This window comes from Myotis myotis, unplaced genomic scaffold (assembly GCF_014108235.1).
Source record: "Myotis myotis isolate mMyoMyo1 unplaced genomic scaffold, mMyoMyo1.p scaffold_m19_p_11, whole genome shotgun sequence".
NCBI lineage: Eukaryota > Metazoa > Chordata > Mammalia > Chiroptera > Vespertilionidae > Myotis > Myotis myotis.
The window spans coordinates 29,957,098-29,980,685 of record NW_023416315.1 but is presented as its reverse complement, the minus strand read 5'-3'; the positions used below and the strand labels follow the sequence as shown (position 1 = coordinate 29,980,685).

The window sequence follows — 23,588 nt, the reverse complement described above, 5'->3', positions numbered from 1 at the left end:
TAAACTCAACGACCTGCTCTACTATCACCCAAATATTCCGTTGTATGACTTGAACCACTGTTGTGTGGTTTGGTCAATTGATGTCTTCCTTCCTTTAACACCCTCCCAGAGGCACAGCTGCTCCTGCTTCCGCAAGGCCCTGCCTGGAGAGAGTGCACACACCCAGGTTTGCCAGATCTGGTTTCTCAAAGGATGGCCGAAATGCAGACCTGCTGCTTTGCAAACGTCAGAAACTCCATGTTTTTAGAAGCTTCAGATTTGGATCTCGGAGGTTAGAAGTCAGGCTGCGGTTTTACCTGAAGAATGAGCACAACCAAGAGAGGACACGAGGGGGCTGCCAGAAATATTCGCCTGGGCAGGCTGCGTGGGTGTGCGCAGCTCCTGAGCATTTCCTGGAGCCAGAGACGCAGGATTTGTGCGTTTCCTCTCAGACACCAGGGTCAGAAGAGAAATGGACATACAGCGTATTTACAGCGTGCTCAGTATCCGTCCTCCCCAAATAGGAAGGCCTTTTGCTCCCCTCTAGCAGCTGGCACATTGCTAATCTTTAGTCATATGAATATTAATGGGTGCTAGTGAACAGCAAACTAGAACACAAAACATGCAGATGTATGCAATATTTAATTCAAATTTTCTAGTTTCTATAAAAAGTATTTAGGATGGAAGAATACATAAACACATATACACAGGGAGAGAAATGTTGAGTAGGGATAGGGATAAACATAGTGATGGACACAGACACAGACATAATCTACCAGGTTTTTACTGGGACTCCACACTCAAAGCCCTATGGTTTTATATTAACCACTGTGGCCATTCATATTTTTTGAAGAAATTGTGAAGAGAGTCACTTTTTGAAAGCTCTTAGACCAGTGGTTCTCAACCTTGGCTGCACATTAGAATCACCTGGGAATCTTTTCAAAATCCTGATTTCTGGGCCTCATCCTCTGGAAATTCTGTTCTTTGTTATGGGGTGAGGCCACAACATTAGTAACAAAGAAACAGAATTTCCGGAGGATGAGGCCCAGAAATCAGGATTTTCAAAAGATTCCCAGGTGATTCTAATGTGCAGTCAAGGTTGAGAACCACTGTCTTAGACAGAAAGAGAACCTGAATCTACAGGTTTAATTAACATTTGGCTCACACGGGTAGATTCAGTAGCTCTGCAATCAACACCTAATTGTGATAGCTAAGTAGCCACTCATACAAGCTTTACTTGCATGAAGAAGATATAAATGTACTTTCTTTTCACTATTCTAAACCCACATATACGGAACAAACAAATGAATCAGTAGAATAACACTACCAACTAATAAACAGACACTCCCATCATGATTTTGCATCCACCACAATTAGAGCAAGCTTATTGATGTCATTATAGAAAACAACATGGAAACTTCCATTTATGACAAAATTTCCTTCTTGGCCAGAAAACAACAAATGTTTTCTTAAAGGACCAAATAACAATTTTAAACTCTGTGGACCAAAGGTCTCTGTTGGAACAACTGTTGTTGTTGTGCAAAAGAAGCCGTAAGCAGCATGTAAACAAATAAATTCGGCCACATTCCATTAACAGTTGCTTTACAAAAGCAGGTAGACCTCTACTTTAGACACACCTAGGAGAATATTTTAATGTAATTATTTCTCTGATATCATGACATCTATTTCAGAAACAGAATGAAATAGACCATTTAACAATCACGTTTTCCTAAGTACTATATTACCACAGGGGGGAAATGTTCACCTTCGAATGGTCATAGATTTCAGATTATTCTCTATGCCTAAGCAGCCTGTAAGCTATAAATAATATGGACAGAAAGCCATGTCATATTGACCTTCTCCCTTACCTTAGAAAGTTTTCACACGGGTTTTGTGAAGATTTGTGCTTTTCCTGCTCTGCCTCCCAAATGTGGAGATAAATATGTTCTCTGACAGCCGGCGTTTTCTGAGTCAGCACTCGCTTTATCACTGCCCCTCAAGCACATTTTCCAAAACCTGACAAAAACATCCCTGAAACCTTCAGAGGGGAAAAGTAAATCCTCATCTCAGGCTGCATAAATTGCCACCAAGTACAGCCATGAATAAAAGAAGGATCCATCCTGATTCATGCTTTGGAACATCCTAAAACACGGCAGCTCGTGCTCTGGAGGCCATTGCTCGGCAGAACTCGGACCACAGGAAATTAGACAGGAAACAGAAAAGATATTAAGCACTCTTTTTTATGCCAGTTTTTAAAAAGAAGCCAATTATTGAAGATTGCTAAGTGAAATAGTATTAAACTGGTACTTGGCTTCCTCTCCTAAAACTGCTTCCTTCAAATTATATGCACCTGGGCGAGGGAGGCATGATGACTTTGGAACATAAAGGCAGGGCCTCATTGCCAAAGGACTTAGTCCTATGCACTTAGAGATCCTGAGAGGGCGGGAAAACGCATTAGCCCTGATTGGTTTAGATTCCTGGCTTCTAAGCTCCTGTCTTTAAGGAAAAGGGTCTGGTACAGGTAACTTGATGGGGAGTAGAGCCCAAACTAGTCTGTGTGGGAAGGAAAATATCTACAGGTAACTAAAGGGATTGCCTACTTGATTGCAATCATTTGTTCACAAATATTGGAGCTGTGGATGTTACGCAAATGAATTTCCCATCCTCAAGGACCACCATGTAGTAAACTTAAGAAAGCGACAAACGCATCCTTATATAAACAGCTGACAAGATATGTCAAAAACTACACAAATGTATGTATGTCATCAAGACATAATGTTGTTCACATATCCCCATCTCCCTTAAAAGTAAATCAAATTATATCCAATGTTCTAAGGCCAAAGACAATACAGACTTGTGACAACTGACTTCTCTTTAAACTCATACGCACCCACTTCAAACAGTCAGTCCTTAAATTCGCCTTACTATAAAGTCTCTATGAGCTGCTCAACCTTTGCTTCTTTATTATCTCCTTAAACCAACTCATCCGTCAGACCTCAGTTCCTGAGCACTTTCTCATAAAGCCTTTCTTGACTAAGTGAACTAATACTGATTTGAAGCATTCATTTCAGGTGCAATTTCCAATTTATTTGTATTGTTATTTGAATTGTTTTCTCTCCACTTCAACACCAACAAGTCATAATTTAATCTGCTCCAGTCTGACGTTTGCTCCACCACTTCACTGAAACTGCCCTTTTCAAGCTCAACGAAGACTTATCTTTTCCAATCCTATAGGCAATCTGAAGTCATCCTGCTGGTCCTTCTCAGTTGCAATTCACAAAACTGAACAGCCTGTTCTTCTTGAAGCGCTTTGTACTTGGCATCCAGGGAAATACATTCTCCTGCTGCTCCTTCTCACGTAACTTTGCTGATTCCTGCACCTTCTCTCCATCCCGTGAACTACTGGTTTACCCCAACACTCAGCACTGAACCTTCTTTATCTGCACCTAACCCTTAGGTGGTCTCTCCTGCTTCAGTGTATACACAACTCCCCCATCTTTGTTTCCAACTACTTTCCTTAAATTTGGCCTCATGTAATCAATGGCCTACTTAACAGCTCCTCTTGGATATCTTAAAGACATTTAAAATGTGGAGGGGGGGAAGAGATCAATCAATGAACTCATATGTGTATCTGCATAACCCAAGGGTACAGACAGTGTCCTTGGTAGTGATGGCTTGTGGGGGTGGGAGTGGAGAAGGCAATGAGGGGAAAAAGGGGACATGTGTAATACTTTTAACAATAAAAAATTATTAAAAAATAATAAATAAATCTAAAATCATACATTATTTAAAATAGCACCCACTCTCTATTACCCTTCTCTTACCCTGGCTTACTTTTCTTAATTGCACCCAAATGTAAAATTATATATTTAATTGTTACTTTGTATCTGCTCCAAGATACTGTAACTTTTCAATGTGCTATTTTTACATTGTATTTCTGATGTTTAGAACAGAACCTGGCATCAAGGAGGTGCTCAGAATATGTTTATTAATTAAACAATAGAATCTTAATACCAATCACTCTCAGGAAACTGTAAACTCACTGAGGACAGAAGCTACTTGTGTGCTTGATTAGCATTGTTTTTTGAGTGTCTGTCATATGGTAGTCATTGAATGCTTTTTAACTGCTTGAATAAAAATAATATTGTAACAGCACAGTTTTACCAATGGTAGAATGTCAACAATGAGTGAAGCTATCAAAAGGAAAATGCTCATAAGAAGCTGATGATGACAAAAGGTAAATGCATTTGATAATTTGGACACTGATATAGCTTTTAAGGCCAATTTAAGTTTAGGTGCATAATGATGGCAAATTATAATTGACTAAAGAATCAGTGGGAGACACAGTGACAGAGGTCTAAAGCATAAGCGTGATTTCGTAGATATTATTCCCAACACCTGGTTTCCCTTCATTCTCTATGCCTTCTTGAAGTGTCCTGCACCATCATGTCAACTAGGACTCCCATGCCTCTCTGCCCTGCACTAAAAGACTCCTCTTCACTATTGGTGCCCTAAATCGGAAAGCACTGGCCTTCTTCTTGTTCATCTTTGTGTGCATGAAGAAATCTGAAAGTTATGAGGACAGGTCCTTGCTTAGAGTGCAGATCGTTGCTCTGAAGTTTCAAAGTTGTCTACATGGCTGTAATGTTTGGGTCTTCTTATTTACATATTGAAATTGGGAAGTATAAGTAAATTAGGGCTGGTAACTGTGATGTTTCCTTACCTGTCAGAACTTTGCTAAGCTTAATGATTTTTAAAACATTAATAAGACAATATAGCTTGTACCCTAGTGGGTCTGATAAGGATAAAAAGGAACACCATGCCATAGAAAGTGTGATTCGGTGGTTGAGCGTTGAGCTACGATTTAGGAGGTCGCCATTTGATTCCCTGTCAGGACACATGCCCAGGTTGCAGGCTTGATCCCAGTAGGGATGTGCAGGAGGCTTCCAATCCATGATCAATGCTTCTCTCTCACCAAGGTTTCTATCTCTCTCTCCCTCTCTCTCTAAATATCAATTTTTTAAAAAAAAACAACACTTTTTTTACTTTTTTAAAAAGGAACACCATGGAATTGCAAAAGCCAGGAAGTGCTGATGTTATTCAGGAAGTGGCAAGAAATCTATGAGCCAGCCCAATAAAGATCTTTTTCTAAACTGGTCAGAACAACAACAACAACAACAAAAACTACTTTGGGTTCTAGCACTGGCAAGAATTGGGACCGTGACTCAGCTATGGTTGTCTTTCTCTTTGATTTACAATTACACTAGCAAATAATCCTTGCAAAGAATAAACACAGAATTAAGAATGCAATTGAGTAGATGCTCCCTGAGGCTTTGTTTTATTCCACACAAGGGCTGAGCCAAAATTCAGAAATACCCGAGTCCCATGTGGAGGGAGAAATCCTCCCAATCAGCACACAGGGAAGGACGTGGAATTTTAGTCCTTACTAACCATCTGGGTGGGGCCATGCCAGCACTAAAGGGCCAGCCCTCTTGTTTTAGTGACATTCTTGCTCCTCCAAAGACATATACTTCTATATTTCTTGTGCTTCATCAGGCCAATCAAATTTCCGGTGCAGCCGGCTTGACAATGGTCTACCACACACATCATTTGGAAAATTGCCCCCAGCAGATGGGATAGGAAGCTCATCTCACAAGTACTCAGTTTAAGAAAAACAACTGAATATCAGCTAACAGAGAATAAACAGTCCTTAGGTATTAAAAAAAAAGGGGGGATCAATATTTTGCTCATCGTATACGAAAGAGCAAGTCCACAGAAATCAATTAATTGTTGGTACTTAAGCTCTTGGCAATCTAAAGTAGATATTGAATGAAAAAGATTCCTAAAAAAGTAACATAAAATTCCACCCCCAACCTACAAAAGCAAAAACTATATAAAACAGAGGGAACCTTGACCTCTTTCTCAAAACTGAAAATTCGTTTTTTAATATATTTTATTGCTTGACCTGGAATAAATATCATATAGAAATACAGCAATTTCTTTCAGTGCAGTCTAAAAACAATAACATTGCAATGTATGTAATCAAACATGCATGCATTAAAAATATATCTGCTTATCAAAATTTAACCATAAAATCTAATAGTGTCCTAGCCTGAAAGTTTTCTCTCTCCATGATTTTCATTTCTTTGTGGAGCTATACTTTTAAAATCTGACAAATAAAATTTATGAGGCCAGAGATTATACTGTGTTGTAAGCAAAATGACAGAGTATCCGTTTTATTTTCAGGTCACAGTTAACCTTATTTATATTGCTTAGGTGAAATCACATAGAAACAAATCACAGAAATTAAAAAGCTATTCCAGGGGAAACCTCCCTCTGTGGTTTCTGAAGCTACTCATAAGTTTAAAAAGCACACTTGCCAAGTAGACTACTGTACCACCATGGATGAATCCACTTGAAGGTAATGTCTTATATGTCATGTTTTCCCTCTAAGAAATGCCTTCATTTATCTTATTAGTTGATTTGTGCTTATATGGTAAGAATGGAGGAAGGATAATGTTATGGGAAAGCAAAAATCTAAACGCCTGACCAACTACTGTTGAATTGCACCTGGAAATCATGAGTAAAACACCTTCTATAATCATTTTTTCACATCTCTTTTGATAAGTACTTGATGTGGTTAAGAAAAACATTTCTGTTGTCACTGGCACATCATCATTTAAATGAGACTGAGAAGGTGACACAGCACTGGGAAAATAGACTAGGTTATTTTCTATTTTCTTCCACTGTGTTACCTCTTGACCTTCTGTTTACCTCCTATAAGCCCTCAAAGTCTACAGGCTTGTTCTTGTCCAATACAAACCATAACCCTGATCCTTCTACTTCTTTATATCCAGCTTTAAAACTGAATGCCAATAATCAATTCACGGAATGGGTCAGAAATAAAACAAATACCTAAATCTAACTTAAGCTGCTAATATTGGAGAAATAAAGTTCCAATTATTACACTTGGTCAAACCAAGAATAATCTCATTCTCTAAAAACAGAATAACATGATTGAGTATTATCTCCAGAATAAGCACATACAGTTATTACTGTTATACACCAAGGGGAATATACTAAAAGAAAGGAGCTTGTTCAGAATCAGTATAAACTATATTGAAAATGGACAGAGAGGAGGTAAGAATAATGTATTAGAATGAAGGAGGTGTTCACTTACCTCTCTAACAGAGTAGATTTAAAAATTACAAAAAAATTTTTTTGACCCAGGAAGACATTTGATGAGACAATTCATCACCTCCCAATCACAAAAAGAGCCATTTTCAAATTTCACTTATTTATTTAGTATTGTTTAGATACTTGTTTGTACACTGAGAAAATAAAAACTGGAGACACAATGAAGTGCAAGTAAGATGAGAAAGAAATGCTGACAGAAAGGGAATTTGAAGCAGCTTCATGTCAGAGAAACATTATATTGGAAGAGAAGAGAGTGACAATAGACATTCTTGAAGAGATAGAGGGGGGCCGTGTTATGAAGCATTGTCTAGAAGCATAGGTACACAAAAGGTGGGGAGTGATGGAAAATAGGGTTGAGGCAATTTTGGATATTAATAATTTTTTTAATCCTTACCCAAGGATATGTCTAGAGAAAGGAAGGGAGAAATGGAGGGAAGGAAAGGAAGAGAGGGAGAGAGAGAAGGGAAGAGAGAGAGAGGGAGAGAGCACATAGGATCAGACCAGCAGCCTAAGCATGGGCTTATAAGGAATCAAACCTGTAACCGTTTGGTGTATGGAACAACAAAGGACACTCTAACCAACTGAGCTATCTGGCTGGTGCTGATATTAATAATTTTTAAATTAAAACCCAAATTTAATTTAAATTATTATGCCAATACCAAAAATAAAAATAAATGATACAAACAGGAAGAGGTTAAATATACCAAGTTTTTCTTTTCTTCAGGAAATATGAAGCATAGGTGGCAGGGCTTTATAAGGAAGCTACTGTGGAGAATGCAAAGGAGAAGAAAACACAGGCACTTAGAATCATCAGGGTCAGAATGAGAAAGGAGATCACAAATGTATTATGACACCCGTTTTCATGGTTTTGTGATTTTCAATAGCATTTAGTACTCCAAGCAAAAGAGCAAAGCCAGATTGCTCAATTGAGAAAAGGTAAGGATTTTCTTAGATGTAAAATGGAAGAAAAGGAGTACAGAGAAATGAAGATTTGGGCAAAAGAGGTATTTAAGTTTTATCCTAGTTCTTCTTGCCTGGATAGTAAAGAGAGAGGGTGAATGAAAAAAATCATGGAAGAAAACAAGGTGTGTCAAGGTACTGGAGACTAATGGGAGGTAGAGAGAACAAGGTGATTGATTGTTGATTGGTAATTCATGATTTTAAAGATAAGATGTTCCAGGAAATAACAAGATTCAGAATGGAATTTATTGCCTAACATGGAAGTGGAATTTCTGTAGGGTATTAATTGTCTTGTCAACTTATACCAGTGATGGCGAACCTTTTGAGCTCGGCGTGTCAGCATTTTGAAAAACCCCAACTTAACTCTGGTGCCGTGTCACATATAGAAATTTTTTGATATTTGCAACCATAGTAAAACAAAGACTTATATTTTTGATACTTATTTTATATATTTAAATGCCATTTAACAAAGAAAAATCAACCAAAAAAATGAGTTCGCGTGTCACCTCTGACACGCGTGTGATAGGTTCGCCATCACTGACCTATACACTTAACCAATAATAATGATGACAGCATATATTGATAAAGGAAAATTGTCATCCAAATTTCTAAATCTGAAGGAGTAATAAGATGGCAGATGATACTGAGGGGATAGGTAATGATATTATAAAATTCAAAGAAAATTAAAGCAATAACTCTTGAATGAACTCTGTGTTTTCTTTGTCACATCCCAAGCAGCTGAATGGAGTCACACATTGAGGTAAATTGTTTTCACTGTAAATTCGTAATAGTCTACCTAAATGCCCCCAATAATGCTCAAATCCTAGCAGATACATATGGCTCATAACCTCTCCAAGCTTGTCCAAACTTTAAACTTTCTTCACTTTATTCAAATTCTACCAAAAAATAAATTAAATTCCAGAAATATCCTCAATTTAGCACTAACTACAAAACCCACAGAGCTATCTAGATTGCTCCTTTCTCTCTTCCTCCTCTTTTTTTAGAGAGGATGTTACTTCTGGTCAAAATCAACCCATACCTCATATGTCTTTGATCCTATTCAATTGCATGTTCTGAAGTATCTGTTAAGTGTCTCTTTTCTGTATTTTTAATCACATCAACTACTCAGGTAATTTAAACACATTAAAAAACTCCCATCTCAGTAAAGTAAAAGCTCCTTCAAACTTCTATCATTCTCCAGAAACAGATGTATAGTCTTTTAAACCTTCTGTCTTCATTTCTCCTCCACACATTTTCATCTAGGTTTCACCCCAATCACTACAGCAGAGCATTCTTAGCTCAGATCACCAATGATCTCCTTGTGTTGAAATCCAATGGATATTTTTCATTCCTCATCTCAATCTCTCAGCATAATCCAGCAGTGAGGATTACTTTGTTTTTCTTATGTTTTCCGTCCTGGTCTTCGGGATACCACACATTTCTGTTATTATTTTCCTCCTCTGAGACAATTTATTTTCATTCTTTACAATCCATATACTCCAATATACTCTAAAAATATTAGATTTCACCAAGATGTTTTCCTAAAATTACCGTCTCTCTCACTTTATATTCTTTTCCTACTTCAAAGGAATCAAGTATTATCTGCACCACCAAGGATTTATCTCTTTCCCATTTGCTGCTCTCATCTTTTTATTCATGTAGTCATTTGTTTATTCAAGAGTTATGCTTGTATGAATGAAAGGAGTACTGGCTTTTATAATAGGGTAAAAAAATAATTACCTCTACACATCTTTGTAAGTTAGTTTATTGTCTTTGTTTTTTTATATTCCTTTCCCTCAAGATCCAGCTCAAATTCTAAATTATCTGTAATTAATTTCTTAATCTCTTACTCTCCTATAGCACCCGACAATGTACCTACTTCTATTGCTGCATGTAGCCCACGGTGTTACATTTCTACATCCATGTATTTCCTCCAACCCCCTAATTTAGGACTAGAACCTGTCAATGCCACACATTCTAGTCAACATTTTCTTCCCAGAACCTACTATTCAGATATACCATAGGTGCTCAAAAAATTTTAAATGTATTAACTGAATGCTGATAGGCCCCCCAAATTGTATTGTAGGGTTTTCAAAGAAAAAGTACTATTCGTTCCCAGGAGGAGGAATTCTGTGATTAAATAAGATCAGGGAAGTTCGTGCTAAATCCCACTCCTGGAGATTCCAACACACACTTGCATCTGAGGAACTATAAGAAGTCCTTAAAATAGAAAACTATTTAACTTTGTTTAATGTTTAGATAAGAAAAGCTTTCCTTCCCTTGTCTTTTTTTAACACGGATATTAGCATTCCTCAAACAATGTTTCCATATGTCTTAACACAGTTTGGATTTTAACTCATTGGGATCAGCAAAACAGATGTTAAAGAACCAGAGAGCATGCACATTCTCTCCATCCCGGATGTTCCCAGTAGTAGGTTATAGCTGCTAATTCCTTCAACATGGCTTTCTATATTATTGATATACTAGAGACCTGGTGCACAAATTGGTGCACAGGTGGGTTCCACCTGGCCCGCCCCGATCGGCCGAGATTGGGGCCCAGCTGGCCAGGGGAAGGGTCCGTGGGAGGTTGGCTGGCTGGGGTAGGGGCCATGGGAGGTTGGCTGGCCAGCCCCACCGCCAATCGGGCCTGTTGGCTGGCCGCAGTGAGTGTCATAGCAACCAGTCGTTTTGGTCATTCCGGCTACTTGGCTTTTATATATATAGATACATCAAACAATACCCTTATTGATTTTTTTTTTACTATTATTGTTTCTTTTTTACTAATTTCAAGAATTAAAGAACATTGCCTAACCATAAAGAATAGCAATATTATCACAGCTACATTGAAACCATTGGTCTCATTTTTTTAAAGTGCTCTTAGAAAGATCATGTAGTTACAAAAACACCAAATGCACCACCAAGCTGTTGTGCAGGTGGCCTGAATGAAACTCAAAAACCTCACCGCTTCACTTTCACACTGTTTTACAGTAGCATTTAGAGTGCATTCAAAACCAGGGACCCAATACAGAACAAAAGTCCTCCCCTGAATGGCTTTCATGCTATGCTTTCTTCCATGTGTGACAGCAAGAGGACCTCTATTTGGCAAACAGAAATTTCTGACATGTGGCGTGGCAAGTAACATTATGGAACAATAAAGCACCCACCCTGGTAATCAGAGCTCTTATTAAGAACAACAGGATAGCAAAGTGACTCATCAGCCTGTGTGCTCTTTCTGGAGTCTAGTAATTTGGGGCAAGTGTGGGGAAGTTACAAGTTGTTTATGCACTGCCCAAAATGACAGGCAAGAGAAGTTACTAAGCAACATTAAGTACTTGCATTTTTCTAATCCTTAAAGCTGCCACAAGCTGAATAATCTTATAATATAAAGGTAAAGGAGAAAAGAATGTGGGAGTCATGTTTTTGACTGAATGAAAATGTTTTGCTCAGTAATTCTAAAATTCTGATTCACTCTGAGTTCAATTGTCTTGATTTTAAGGATTAGTTCTCATGTATAATCCCCTTCTCACCAACAACACAAGAAATTTTAATATAGATAATAATAATAATAATGCATAACAGGACGGTGGTAGGGTTCCACAGTGATTTCAGCTTTTTCTTTCATAGCACTTATTATAACCAAATAAATCAGGTACTTGCCTTTTTTTTTTTTTTTGGAGTATTTGCTTCTCTATTTCTCTTTCATTGAAGTCCCTTCAGTACTGTGTGTGGGTACTTGTCTGTTATTTTACCTTCTTTCCCTGATCCTGGCACAGAGTAACCCCTCAATGTCTGAAGGATGGAATAGGATATGGGGTCATGGTGTTCACAATTCTGTTTCTTAAGGTGATAGTGTTTAATAACTCTGTCTACTTATATAAACCTCAGACTCCCCAGAAGTAGCTGAGTGTTGCTTACAATCTCTAAAATACTTGCTGTGAAAGGCAGGCATGTCAAAATTCCCTAGCCCTAACTTCTTCTCATTAAGGACCCAGCAAAGGGATTCCTTGGTCAAAAGCCCAGAAAGAAACATTTCCTAACATTCTGTCTCAGCAAAACAAGTTGCTGAATAAAGTACAAACTCATCTTTTCAGCCTGAAGTTCTGTTTTCAGGTCAAGGATCCTGCAATGCTTTTCCACAGCACCTCTATTTTTCCCTCCTTTCCAGTTCAGTTATTTCAAAAGGAGTCGATTGAAGTAGTCATAGAGTTCCTCCCATAAGAGGTCACATTTCCCCGGTGTGCTCAGGTACAAATAGCAGAGTAGTCAATATAGATAAAAACAGAATATCATTTTGTACTATTAAGTGGATAATAACTGTGACTGTTTTAAAAATGTCAGAGGAAGAAAATGAAAGAACTTTCTTTATGGTTTTAGGAAAGGGGAAGGGAATGAATTTCTGAGGGCTCCTTGGGCTCCAGCAACTCTCTAGAGGGTGTTTACATGTGTTATCTAATTTATCTTCATTAAAAATTATCATTTTTTGTAGTTCAATAAAAACCTTTTGGAAAATATAAAGAAGACCCTATATAAGTAGGGTGTTTATTACAACATTTAATAGGTTTTATGAGTCTCATAAATATTTATTAATTATAAAACTAAAATTAAATCTGCTTTTAGATTTAGATTCTATTTAGAATATCTTCTTTGCTATTGATACTTTACTTTTTACTTGAGACAAAACCCCAAGTAAATAGAAAATAATAAATTGAAAGTATTTACCAGCAACCTTTTGGTGCATGGGACAATGCTCAACCAACTGAACCACACTGGCCAAGGCAAACTGTAAATATTTTTGAGTATTCATGTGCTTTCTGTTCAAAGCCCCTTATATGCTATTAACTCATGTAATTCTGCAAATTGGATATCATTTTCATTATCCCTGTTTTACAAAGAGAAATGTAAAGCATTAAATTTAAGTTACTTGTTCAAGGTCATCCAAGTAGTAAATATGTAAGGTCAGGCAATTTGAATGCAAAGAATAAGTTTTAACCCTTTACAGTGCCTAAGAAGGGAATGATGAAATTCAAATGAGCATCTCTGCATATTGAAAAATTATACATCAAGTCACTGTCTCCACATCTTAATCCACAATTCCATCATCATGAGTAATCAAACATTATATAAGCCAAGACCTTTTAAAATAAAATAAATTCTATTTTAAAAGAAGGCCCAGCTACCTCATTCTGAGATTACCATGTTTAAAGAACTCCAAAGAGATTTTAAATAGTTATAACACTTCTAATCCCATCTGTTATTCCATTGGTTTAAAATTGAATACTTGATACTTGTGGATTAGAAAGAGAATAGAGTTGATTGATCCAAGATGAAACTTTTAATAAAAAAAGTGGAAAACCAAATATATGTGATGTCCGTTCAGTTAACATGGTTATAATAATCAAATATTAAATGAAAGAAATTTATACAACCATTAATAAGTAAAATCCAAATTATCCCATAAACTGAAAATGCTTCTTTGGGGGAAGGGAAGTAAGGATTGATTTTCCTACCACTACCCATTTATACATTTTTCTTTAATGGTATCCAGTTTCTAATGTCTGCTCTCAGATATGACTCAATATTTGTCAGCTACTTCTGAATCAAAAGCTTCTCAAGATTCTTCCTCAAAGGAAACAAGGGCTTAAAAAACAATTTTCAAAAAGCACCATTTTACAACTTCACTCTATTGTCCCACAAGAGGGAAACATCTTTTAGGAACCGCTTATTCTAATATTTGTTCCTCCCACCAAAGACACGTTAGTGCCAGAAATTAGTTATCATTAAAATTTTCAATAATGTGACCTAGAAATGAATATGCCAACTGTCATATTCCCAAATACTGTGCCCTATATTTTAAATATTCAATACTATCCAGCAGGGATGGGGAACATCCAGCCCATGGGCAATATAAGGCCAGCGAAATCATTTGGCCTGGCCCTGCCAGGCATTACCAGGGAGTTAATTAAATGTTTGAACAAATATAGCAGGCTAATTTTTAAGTTAATAATTACGTAATTATATATGGCCTGTGAATGATGTTATAAATATCCAAATGGCCCTTGGCAGAATAAAAAAAACAAAACACAAAAAACGTTCCCCACCCCTATTATAGAGGATGGTAACTGTCTTTTGAGTAATTTTATACTAATTATAAGTTCAACTAATTAAAATCTACTATCTGCCTCAGACCTTGGAAATGCATTTAAAAGACCATTCTATAACATTTGGGGGCTAAAGATTGTGGTAGTGGAACTACCTATCTCTTCAGGGAACTGAACTAGAGCTTTGAATTCAGTTTATAAAACAAGTGTTTACTGTCCAGCCTGTGTGGCTCAGTGGTTCAGTGTCCACGCATACACCAAGAGGTATGCCATTCAATTCCCAGCCAGGGCATATGCCTGGGTGGTGGGCTCAATCCCCATTATAGGGCATACAAGAGGCAGCCAATTGATGTTACTATCTCTCCCTCTCTCTTCTTCTCTCTCTAAAATCAATAAAAACATACTTAAAAGAAATTAAAAGAAGTGTTTACTGATCTCCAACATTGTATTAGAAACTATGCTCAGCACTAATGTTCCAAAGATAAAGTTTGGTTTCCTTCCCCAAGGGTAGAAACTCGAGTATCCCATCCCTCTGCGGCACACTCATAATTAAAGCCTGCACATGTTTCAGTGGAACCACAGAGGGCAGTTGGGCCGGTGGTAGATCCCAAATAGGATCTCAGAAGGTCATGAAGCTTAAGGGATAAAGACACATCAGGTGAAACACTAATGAAGTGTGGGCAGAGGAATTTGGGAGTCAAGAAAGAAAATAAAGTGATAGCTGTAAGCAGAGACAAAAGAGGCGAACAAACTGGAGTGACTCAGTGGTTGAGTGTCAATCCAGGCACCAGGAGGCCATGGGTTCAATTCCCAGCCAGGGCATATGACTGGGCTTATCATTCAGTCTCACAGCAGGGGGCATGAAGGAGGGAGGCAAACAATCAAACAGTGGTTGATGTTGATGTTTCTCTCTCATCAATGATTTTATCTCTCTCTCTCTCTAAAAATCAATACAACTTTTGTTAAAGGTGAACAAACAACATGAACTGTGCAGGATTGTAACAAACCAGTGATCGTTAACAGTGAGTAGACTTTGAACCTTTTGGTTAAAAGCATGGGTTCTAGAGCCAGACTGTCTGATTCATGCCCCTACTTTATTCCTACTCATTTCTAACTGAAAGTCATTTAACCCTGTTTCCTCTTTTGTAAAACAGGAATGAGGATGATAAGTGTGTTTTCAAGATTAAATGTACAAGATGCTTATACAAGCAATGTACTAAGTACTTAATAAAAGTTCCTGTCATTATTTTTAAACAACGAGAAGAAGAGCGCTCTGGCCAGTGAGGCTCAGTTGGCTGGGCGTTGTCCTGTGCACCTCAAGGTTACCAGTTCAATTCCAGGTCAGGGCACATGCCGGGGTTGCAGGCTCCATCCCCAGTAGGGGGTGTGCAGGAGGAAGGCAATAGATATTTTACTCTCACATCAATGTTTCTCTCTCTCCCTCTCCCTCTCTCTAAAAAAATCAATAAAAAATATTTTTTTAAAAAGAAGAGAGCTGAAGACCCACATTCAAAAATCATCTCTATTCCTAACTTTAACCTGTAGTGTCATAACAATGTGATTGTATTTTATATATATATATATATATATATATATATATATATATATGTGTGTGTGTGTGTGTGTGTGTGTGTGTGTGTGTGTGTATGGCAATAGTTCAGTAGCACCAACTTTCCTTATGGAGCATATATATACATTCATACTCTGATTTGGGATGTAACAGCTTTTGTGCTCTTTGGTCTGTACTGATTGGCATATTGCCAATACCAAACAACTGAGTCAAAGACATCTTGTTTCAAACTTACAATATAGATTCTCTGTGAAAAAGTAAATCCTTCATTTCAAATTGTTGACTCAGATAACACTTTAAAAAGAATTGCAGCTGTTTAAATTTAGTGTGCTGAGAAAGACCAATCTTAAAATATTATTTGGCTTTACGCCCATTACTTTTTTTTAAATCTTATTCCTTGTTAGTGCCTGTCTTCTATGATAAAAAGACAAGTGACAGTAATCATGTTATTGTCCTTAACACTTCAAATTTTTACCTAAATGAACCATTTTGGTTTTATCCCCATCAGTTAAAGATGTCTTTTTTTTAACTGGCAAATTTTCTAAAGTGATTATGCAAGAACCAGTGATATTTTCATGCACTGTTTTACCTCTTCAGTCATCATCTGGCCTTTCTCCCCTACTTTCCTTTGAATCATTATTTTTACTCTTAAAAAAAATACGTAAAGATCATCTGAAGACAAGACTAATCTAATTTCCATAATCAGACCTTACAACTATTTAAAGAGATGTTTTAAGTCTATGCTACATCTGTTACATTAAAAATCACACACAGCCCAAAGAGTTTGTTTTTAGGACTCCCACAGGACACAGAATCTAGACAGGATCTCACACCAGCCTCCCACCCTGTGATCCCTTTTTTCCCTTTATCCCTCTTGGTGTTCGGAACTTCCAACTCCTCTTCTCCCATCATCTTTCTTGGCAAAGATGTCCCAGCTTTATTTCCACAGTTCATGAAGCCAGAGCAAAGCACTAAAATTGGAATGGTTGAGTATGCCAAGTTTTCAGGTCAATTTAGGTTCTAATTTAGGTAGATCTAATCTTGGGTATCAATAGAGCAGGGAATTCTGCCCAGACTGGTATGATTTCTCAAGCACTCTCAACAATAAACTCCCTGAACTTGATCTATAACAAAATGAGGTGGCAAAGTGTTAGCCTAGTCACACGTAGGGGCTAATCCCAGCCCACCATTGACTAGACATCTTGCTTTAGGCCAGTGATGGTGAACCTATGACACGCGTGTCAGAGGTGACACGCGAACTCATTTTTTTCGGTTGATTTTTCTTTGTTAAATGGCATTTAAATATATAAATAAATATCAAAAATATGTCTTTGTTTTACGATGGTTTCAAATATCAAAAAATTTCTATATGCGACACGGCACCAGAGTTAAGTTAGGGTTTTTCAAAATGCTGACACGCCGAGCTCAAAAGGTTCGCCATCACTGCTTTAGGCAGTTTGCTTATTCCTCTGGGGTTGAGTTTCTTATGAATGAGAGAGAAAGGCATCTCCGTTATCCCATACAGACAAGACATTCAAAGTGTTTAACCCAGTTCCAGCCAAGAGTGCACTCGCAATAACTGGGCACTAGTCATGCATTGAGTGGCAAATCATACATGCAAATAACCCCAGGAGCTATCAAGGAGTTGAATTTGCTTCATAGTTAATACCCAAGAGTGAGCAGGTGCAGGGGATTCTCACTTGAGGTAAGATTTTGTGTTGGTGCTTTGCAAGAGAGAGAGAAAGGGGCAACTGGAAGTGGCTTCTTTAAAATTTTTGCCTGGAGCTTACTGCAGGCAAGTGCTCCTAGGCTAAGAGGTATTACTTTTAAAAGGATACTGCAAAGTAGCATGACTACATAAGTGCAGTTCTGTTTCTGAAGTCAGCCAGGAGGAGAAGCATTTAGATAGGATATTCTTACAATGTCATTCCAAGTGTCTATGTCAGCATCACCGTCATTATTAGTAGGCAGAATTAGATTGAGGGACCAGAGATTATCTCAGTCTGGCTGGTCTGGCTACAAGTACATATTCCTTCGTTCAGTGGTGTACAAGGAAAACCAGGAGTCATAAAATACTTGTCCAATTCAGACACTGCCCCAGCAAACCTTACCAGTGGTTTAAACCTTAAAATAATTGTTCCATTTCCAAAATGGGTTTGAAAATCTTCTCAGACATAACATGAGGTTTGCCTACCATTAAAACAACCAAAAGTATGAAGCAATGTAAGTCCCAAAACTCAAACTCCACCTACCTAAAGTCTCTATCTTAAAGGAGTTCTGATAAATTCCTATTCAAACCAAATTCCTGTCAATTCCAATCATGCTCTCAACATGATTTTTCCTCTCTTTAGCTAAATACTCAAGGTGCAGGTAAATGACCTGCTCTAGGTATCAAGGGACTGCCTACAACTTGCTCCAACTATATTATTTGAGTTTTTATGTAGATATTTCCTTTTCTTTTTTATTGCTGTCTAAAAGTTTTAGCTGTCCTCATACATGAACTATCATAACAAATATATTCCCTGAAATATATATTTACTCAGTGACTTGCAAATTCATATGTCGAGTTTTTGCACTGAGAAATTGTGTTTATGTGGGATGAATTGCCTCTAACAAATTGGATATTTCAACAATGGCGGAAATATTATATCTGGAGATACCCGACACGAGTAGGCAAAGTAATGCATTACATTCAGGATATATTATTTTTATTAAAATAATGAAAATTAGGTAGGTTAGAGAAAAAGGTAACACAATTTAAAACAAAAATAATAGGATAAGAGTGATTCTTAGTTTCCTCTTTTCTATTGACGGAGAATTTCAGAAGCACATACTTTGCATTTCACAATAGTTATTTCATAAGTTTTGATACCCCTTTATCCTATAGAAGTTTTGGTAGCATGTTTAAGTATCCAGCTTAAAACTCTGCCTACTAGTTTGGATAACGTGTTTTTCTTTTTTTCATAATCTTTCTTGGAGAAGACTATAATAATACAGTAATTTCTTCAATGATCCTACAACTCACTCTAACAGTTTTCCATAATATAGCCTTTCTGCTTGAGGAATTCATTTAATTTTTCTTCATTATTAAAATCTGGTCAGTGTAAAAGAGGACTGACTAGATACTCCAAGTTTTTTAAATTCATTATTTATGGTTTTCCTGATAGAAAAGACCCTTGGTGTTTTGCTGGCATTCACATTTGCTTTACAATGGGCTGGCCCTGGCTGACCTATTTTTACCTTCTTTTAGAAGAGTTGGTTAACTGCAGCTGGAGCAACCAGTTGAGGTTGTTTTTTAAAAGTTTTTAAAACCTTCGTTTCTTTCTTTTCTTTTTCTTTTGCCCGTGCACACAATGCTTCTTAGTTCTAAGAATAAAGTCATCAGTTAAAACCACCACTTTGAAGTCACAAGGAAGGGACCCTTTAGCAAGGAGAGGAAATCAGTGCAGTGCTGAGAAATCAGGGGAGCCTTGCACGGCCCACCCACCCAGGACTATTTGAATGTTTATCATATCATCAGTGTCGCCCAGGCTGTTGCCTAGCAGTTATCTAGAGACCTACTTCACGTTTCATTCTGATTCAATAAAGTAAATCTAAGACTTTGGGGTTTTGTTTGCTGGCTTCTTTCTTTACAGATGAGGAATCAGTCCGCAAGGAAACTTCTCACAATTAGCACAGCCATTTGAGAGTCAAGGCCGGCCGGCCTCTTCGCCAATTTCCTTTGGAAAAGCAACTTGCACCCATTCGTAACTTTCCCAAGACCACTCTCGCCAGGCCATTCACAGCGCAGTGCCCGTTTTGGGGCCTCAGATCACAATGGACAGGGGGCTCTCTGCCTGACGCACCAACCAGAGCATCGGTCCGCAAATGCCTGAGTACCCGATGGCAGCACAACGAGGGCCAGCGTCAGCGTCGGGCAGGCAAACCCAGGTACCATCTCCCGGGGAAGCCAAAGCCCTGCTTTTCTAACTTTCCTGGCCATTTCTTCTCGGCTTCCCTTCCCCCACCCGCCTACCCAGAAGCCACTCCAACTGCTACCCTACCCACGTCGAGTTGAACTTACTGCAGCGCGATGCAGGCGAAGGCTGGGCGCATCTCGGCGGCGGGAGCAGCGGCTGCTCCGGGAGGAGCGGGGACTAGCCAGCTCCCGGGATCCTTCCCATTGACACGCCCGGCTCAGCACCAGCTCCCTTGCCGCTCCGCGTCCCCGGAGAAGTGGCGCTTCAAGAACTCCGCTCCCAGCATCTCCTCCTCCCTCCTACCCCCTCCCAGATCACAGGGCCGGTGCTAACTAGTGCCAGAGGAGATGGAAATCCAGTCCCAGCCCACCGCAGCGAGGGCTGCCCGAGGCTGCCAGCCCCCGAAAATTTGCAACTCAAAAGCAGCGGAGCCTGAAAGTCATCTTGGACATCCCCCTCACCCCCGCCTCCTTCCCCACCTCTCACTCCTCCCACTTCCCTCTGCTCCCGCGGCCACCTCCAGTCTCCCACTCGAGCTATTACCCGGAGGATGGCTGTATGATCCACACCAACAAGCGTCGCAGGGAAACGGCATTTGTCAGGGATGAAATACCTGTTGTCCGTGACTCATGCTGTTCTCGCGTCGCTTTGAGTCCTCGATTTACATCCAGACGCTCTGATATTGGAAATCTGGGGAGTGTGTGTGTGTGTGTGTATGTGTGTGTGTGTGTGTGTGTTGAGGGGGAGGCGATCTGCGTGGCTGCCACAGCCCTGCCTCGCTCTGGCTGCCGCTGCTACTATTGCCGGTGCAGCTCAGAGAATAATGAGACAGGGAGGCATGCTTTATAGCTGTTGAACTGCGGGACCCCTTGCAAGACGAGGCAGGAGACTGTGCAGGTAGGAGGGGCTATTGTTGGGACTTGAAGCTTCATTCAGTGCAATTACTGCCATTCAGGATTCATTTCCACTCGGACGGGAAACCTGATACCTGTCTCCTCTCTCTAACTCTAGTCCTTGGTGGCTCATTGTTCATCAATCACCTGCTTCACCCACTTCCAGTGACTGTAATAGCGGCGCACTCTATTTCCACAGTCGAACTTGGTAACCTGAGAGCAGGTGACTAGAGGATCTGTGAAAAGAAAAAAGTAAAGAAAGGGGAAGCACTGGATAATTAAAAGGGAAAGTGTATGTATGTGTAACCAATCAGGGTATAGATAAAATGATCATTTTGAGTCCTGTGTGTAAAATAATGCATTGGGTTAAGAAAATTAGAAAGGTAAACTATTATGCCTATTTTATAGAATGTGTACAAAACTAGTTATTAAAAAGTGCATTTACCAGCTTAAATATAGGGTGTCTTCATATATATATAACACCACTGTGATATATTTCAGTGCAATCATCTTTCTGTCAGCTATAAATGCTAGTGAAAACCACTGGTCACTGTTGTCCATGACTCGCTTTCTCTCCTTATTGGCTGCTCAGTCTCTGCCCTGATTTGTCTCCAGTACATTCTCACAGAAGATGATATTCAGCAGAACCTAAAAGTTAAAGTAGTTCTCAAAACCCCCAAAGACTAGAATACTTCTTAATGACGAATTTAATTTGCTCTAGCAATAGTTTTATTCATGTTATTTTCTTATTCTGTAATAGATTGGATAACCATGAATAATTCCTCCTAAACACACACACACACACACACACTTCTTAATTGAATAGAACTATTATTTCACTTTCAGCATTCAGTTGTCTGAGCTAAAAAGCAACTTAATTCCTTTTGACTTTATTTGCAATGCATGACTTTCATTATTTCTGTCTTGCTCTGAGCAATTTTCGTTTGTGCCGTATATTTTCCCAGGTGTTAGGGTTTGTGTAATCGGGGTTAAATTGGACAGATGTTAATGCAGAGAGACCACAGCCCCTGGAAAGATAACAGGGAACCCAGAAGAAAGAAAAGAACTCAGAAGGATTAATGCATCTTCCCCTGACCTGTTTACATTAGAAAACCAGTGCCTTTAGCTAAACAAAGGCCAGTTAATGTGCAAAGCACTTATCAGTTATCCAATAAATATCAATTTACCAAAATCAACCTAATGATAATTATGACAGAAAACACACAAGCTAATATTTTGCTTTAAAATTTGTACAATAGCCCTAGCCAGTTTTGCTCAGTGGATAGAGCGTCGGCCTGTGGACTGAAAGATCCCAGGTTTGATTCCGGTCAAGGGCACGTACTTTGGTTGCAGGCACCTCTACAGTGGGAGGTGTGCAGGAGGCAGCTGATCGATGTTTCTCTCTCATCGATGTTTCTAACACTCTATCCCTTTCCCTTCCTTTCTGTGGAAAATCAATAAAATATATATTTTTAAAAATAAAAATCATACAATATATAATACAGTTCAAAAATTATCCAGACATTTTTAAATGTCAAAATCCTAATAAAACATGATGCCAAATAGCCACATATGTTTACCTCTTCATTTTTTTTGTCTGTTAAATAGCTATTATAAAACACACTATTAATATCACTAAAAATCTGAAAAGTAAGCCTGGCCAGTGTTGCTCAGTGGTTGAGCATTGACCCATTAACCAAGAGGTCACTGGTCTGATTCCCAGTCAGGGCACATGCACAGGGTTGCGAGCTTGATCCCCAGTAGGGAATGTGCCGATCAATTAGGTTTTATAAATGTTTCTATCTCTCCATCCCTCTCCCCTCCTCTCTCTCTAAAAGTCAATTAAAACATATTTTTTTAAAAAATCTGAAGAGTAACTGCACATTTTCATACTTATGTACAATACAATGTAAGGAAATAGGTAAAAGTAGTCTTGACCACTTAGAAATACATTCGATATAGAAGGTCAACTTAATCCATAGGTGATGTGATTTGAAGCTTATCGTACCCCTCAAACTCATCCATTACTAAAATTACCAAAGCCTGAAAATTCCATAGTTTAGCATTTTTGTTGTTTGTTTTGCCTTTACGTTTATTTTAAAATTCAAATATATTTAGAAAGAGCATTTATAATTTAAACATTCTTGAGAGAGGTTATTATATATCTTTATTACATATGAAAAAAGACACTAATCTACCAGTCTACTTTAAAAAGGAAGAAACAGGAAGTACTGAAGGAGTTGGCAATGGACATTAAATATAAATTTACTTGGCTTTTGAAAATTGCTTATAGCATTACTGAGATTTAAGAACACACATCCTTTTTAAACAAAATCACCACACAATTCCCATTTGGTAATGGAGGAAGAAAATTTTTAGTCAGGGACTGACCCTTAATCTCTGACTCTTCTAATTCAAGATTTTTCCATTTTGTGGGAAAGTTTACAAATTGTTGCTTTATAGTCCTGTGCTCATTTCTCTAAGATGTCTCTCTGCCACATCACTGGATTTTCAAAACCTATGGGGATCTTTGTATAATTAGTCCATGTCAAACAAAAGTGGTAAAAAAAAAAAAAAAAAAAAAAAGAACTTACTCTACAAATTCCCATTGATCAACAAAATCAATTTATGGGACTATAGAAAGAAATGACATTTTAATTTTCAATTAATACTTTTTTTTCATTAAAGCATTCATTCCCTGCCCTGATCAGTGTGGCTCAGTTGGTTGGAGCATTGTAACTTGCACCAAAGGGTCATGGGTTCCATTCCCAGCCAGGGCACATACCTTGGATGCAGGTTTGGTCTCCATTTGGAGTGTGTGTGAAAGGCAGCGGATTGATATTTCTCCCTCACACTGATATCTCTCTCTCTCTCTCTCTCTCTCTCTCTCTCTCTCTCTCTCTCTCTCTGCCCCTCCCTCCCTCCCTCCCTC

At 38.4% G+C, this 23,588-nt stretch overlaps 1 protein-coding gene across 3 annotated transcripts in view; it reads right to left on the bottom strand.

The window, feature by feature from the left end:
* The window catches only part of DGKB (diacylglycerol kinase beta), a 527,879-nt gene extending 506,998 nt beyond the window's left edge, over positions 1 to 20,881 (bottom strand). For 2 of the 3 annotated variants that reach the window (XM_036328012.1, XM_036328014.1), the window contains exon 1: positions 19,868 to 20,165. The gene's annotated coding sequence lies outside the window, so the exon portion shown is untranslated. Of the gene's footprint in view, positions 1 to 19,867; positions 20,166 to 20,376 lie in introns of those variants that run through there. The other variant, XM_036328013.1, reaches the window with a different exon arrangement.
* Positions 20,882 to 23,588: the final 2,707 nt, after the last annotated feature.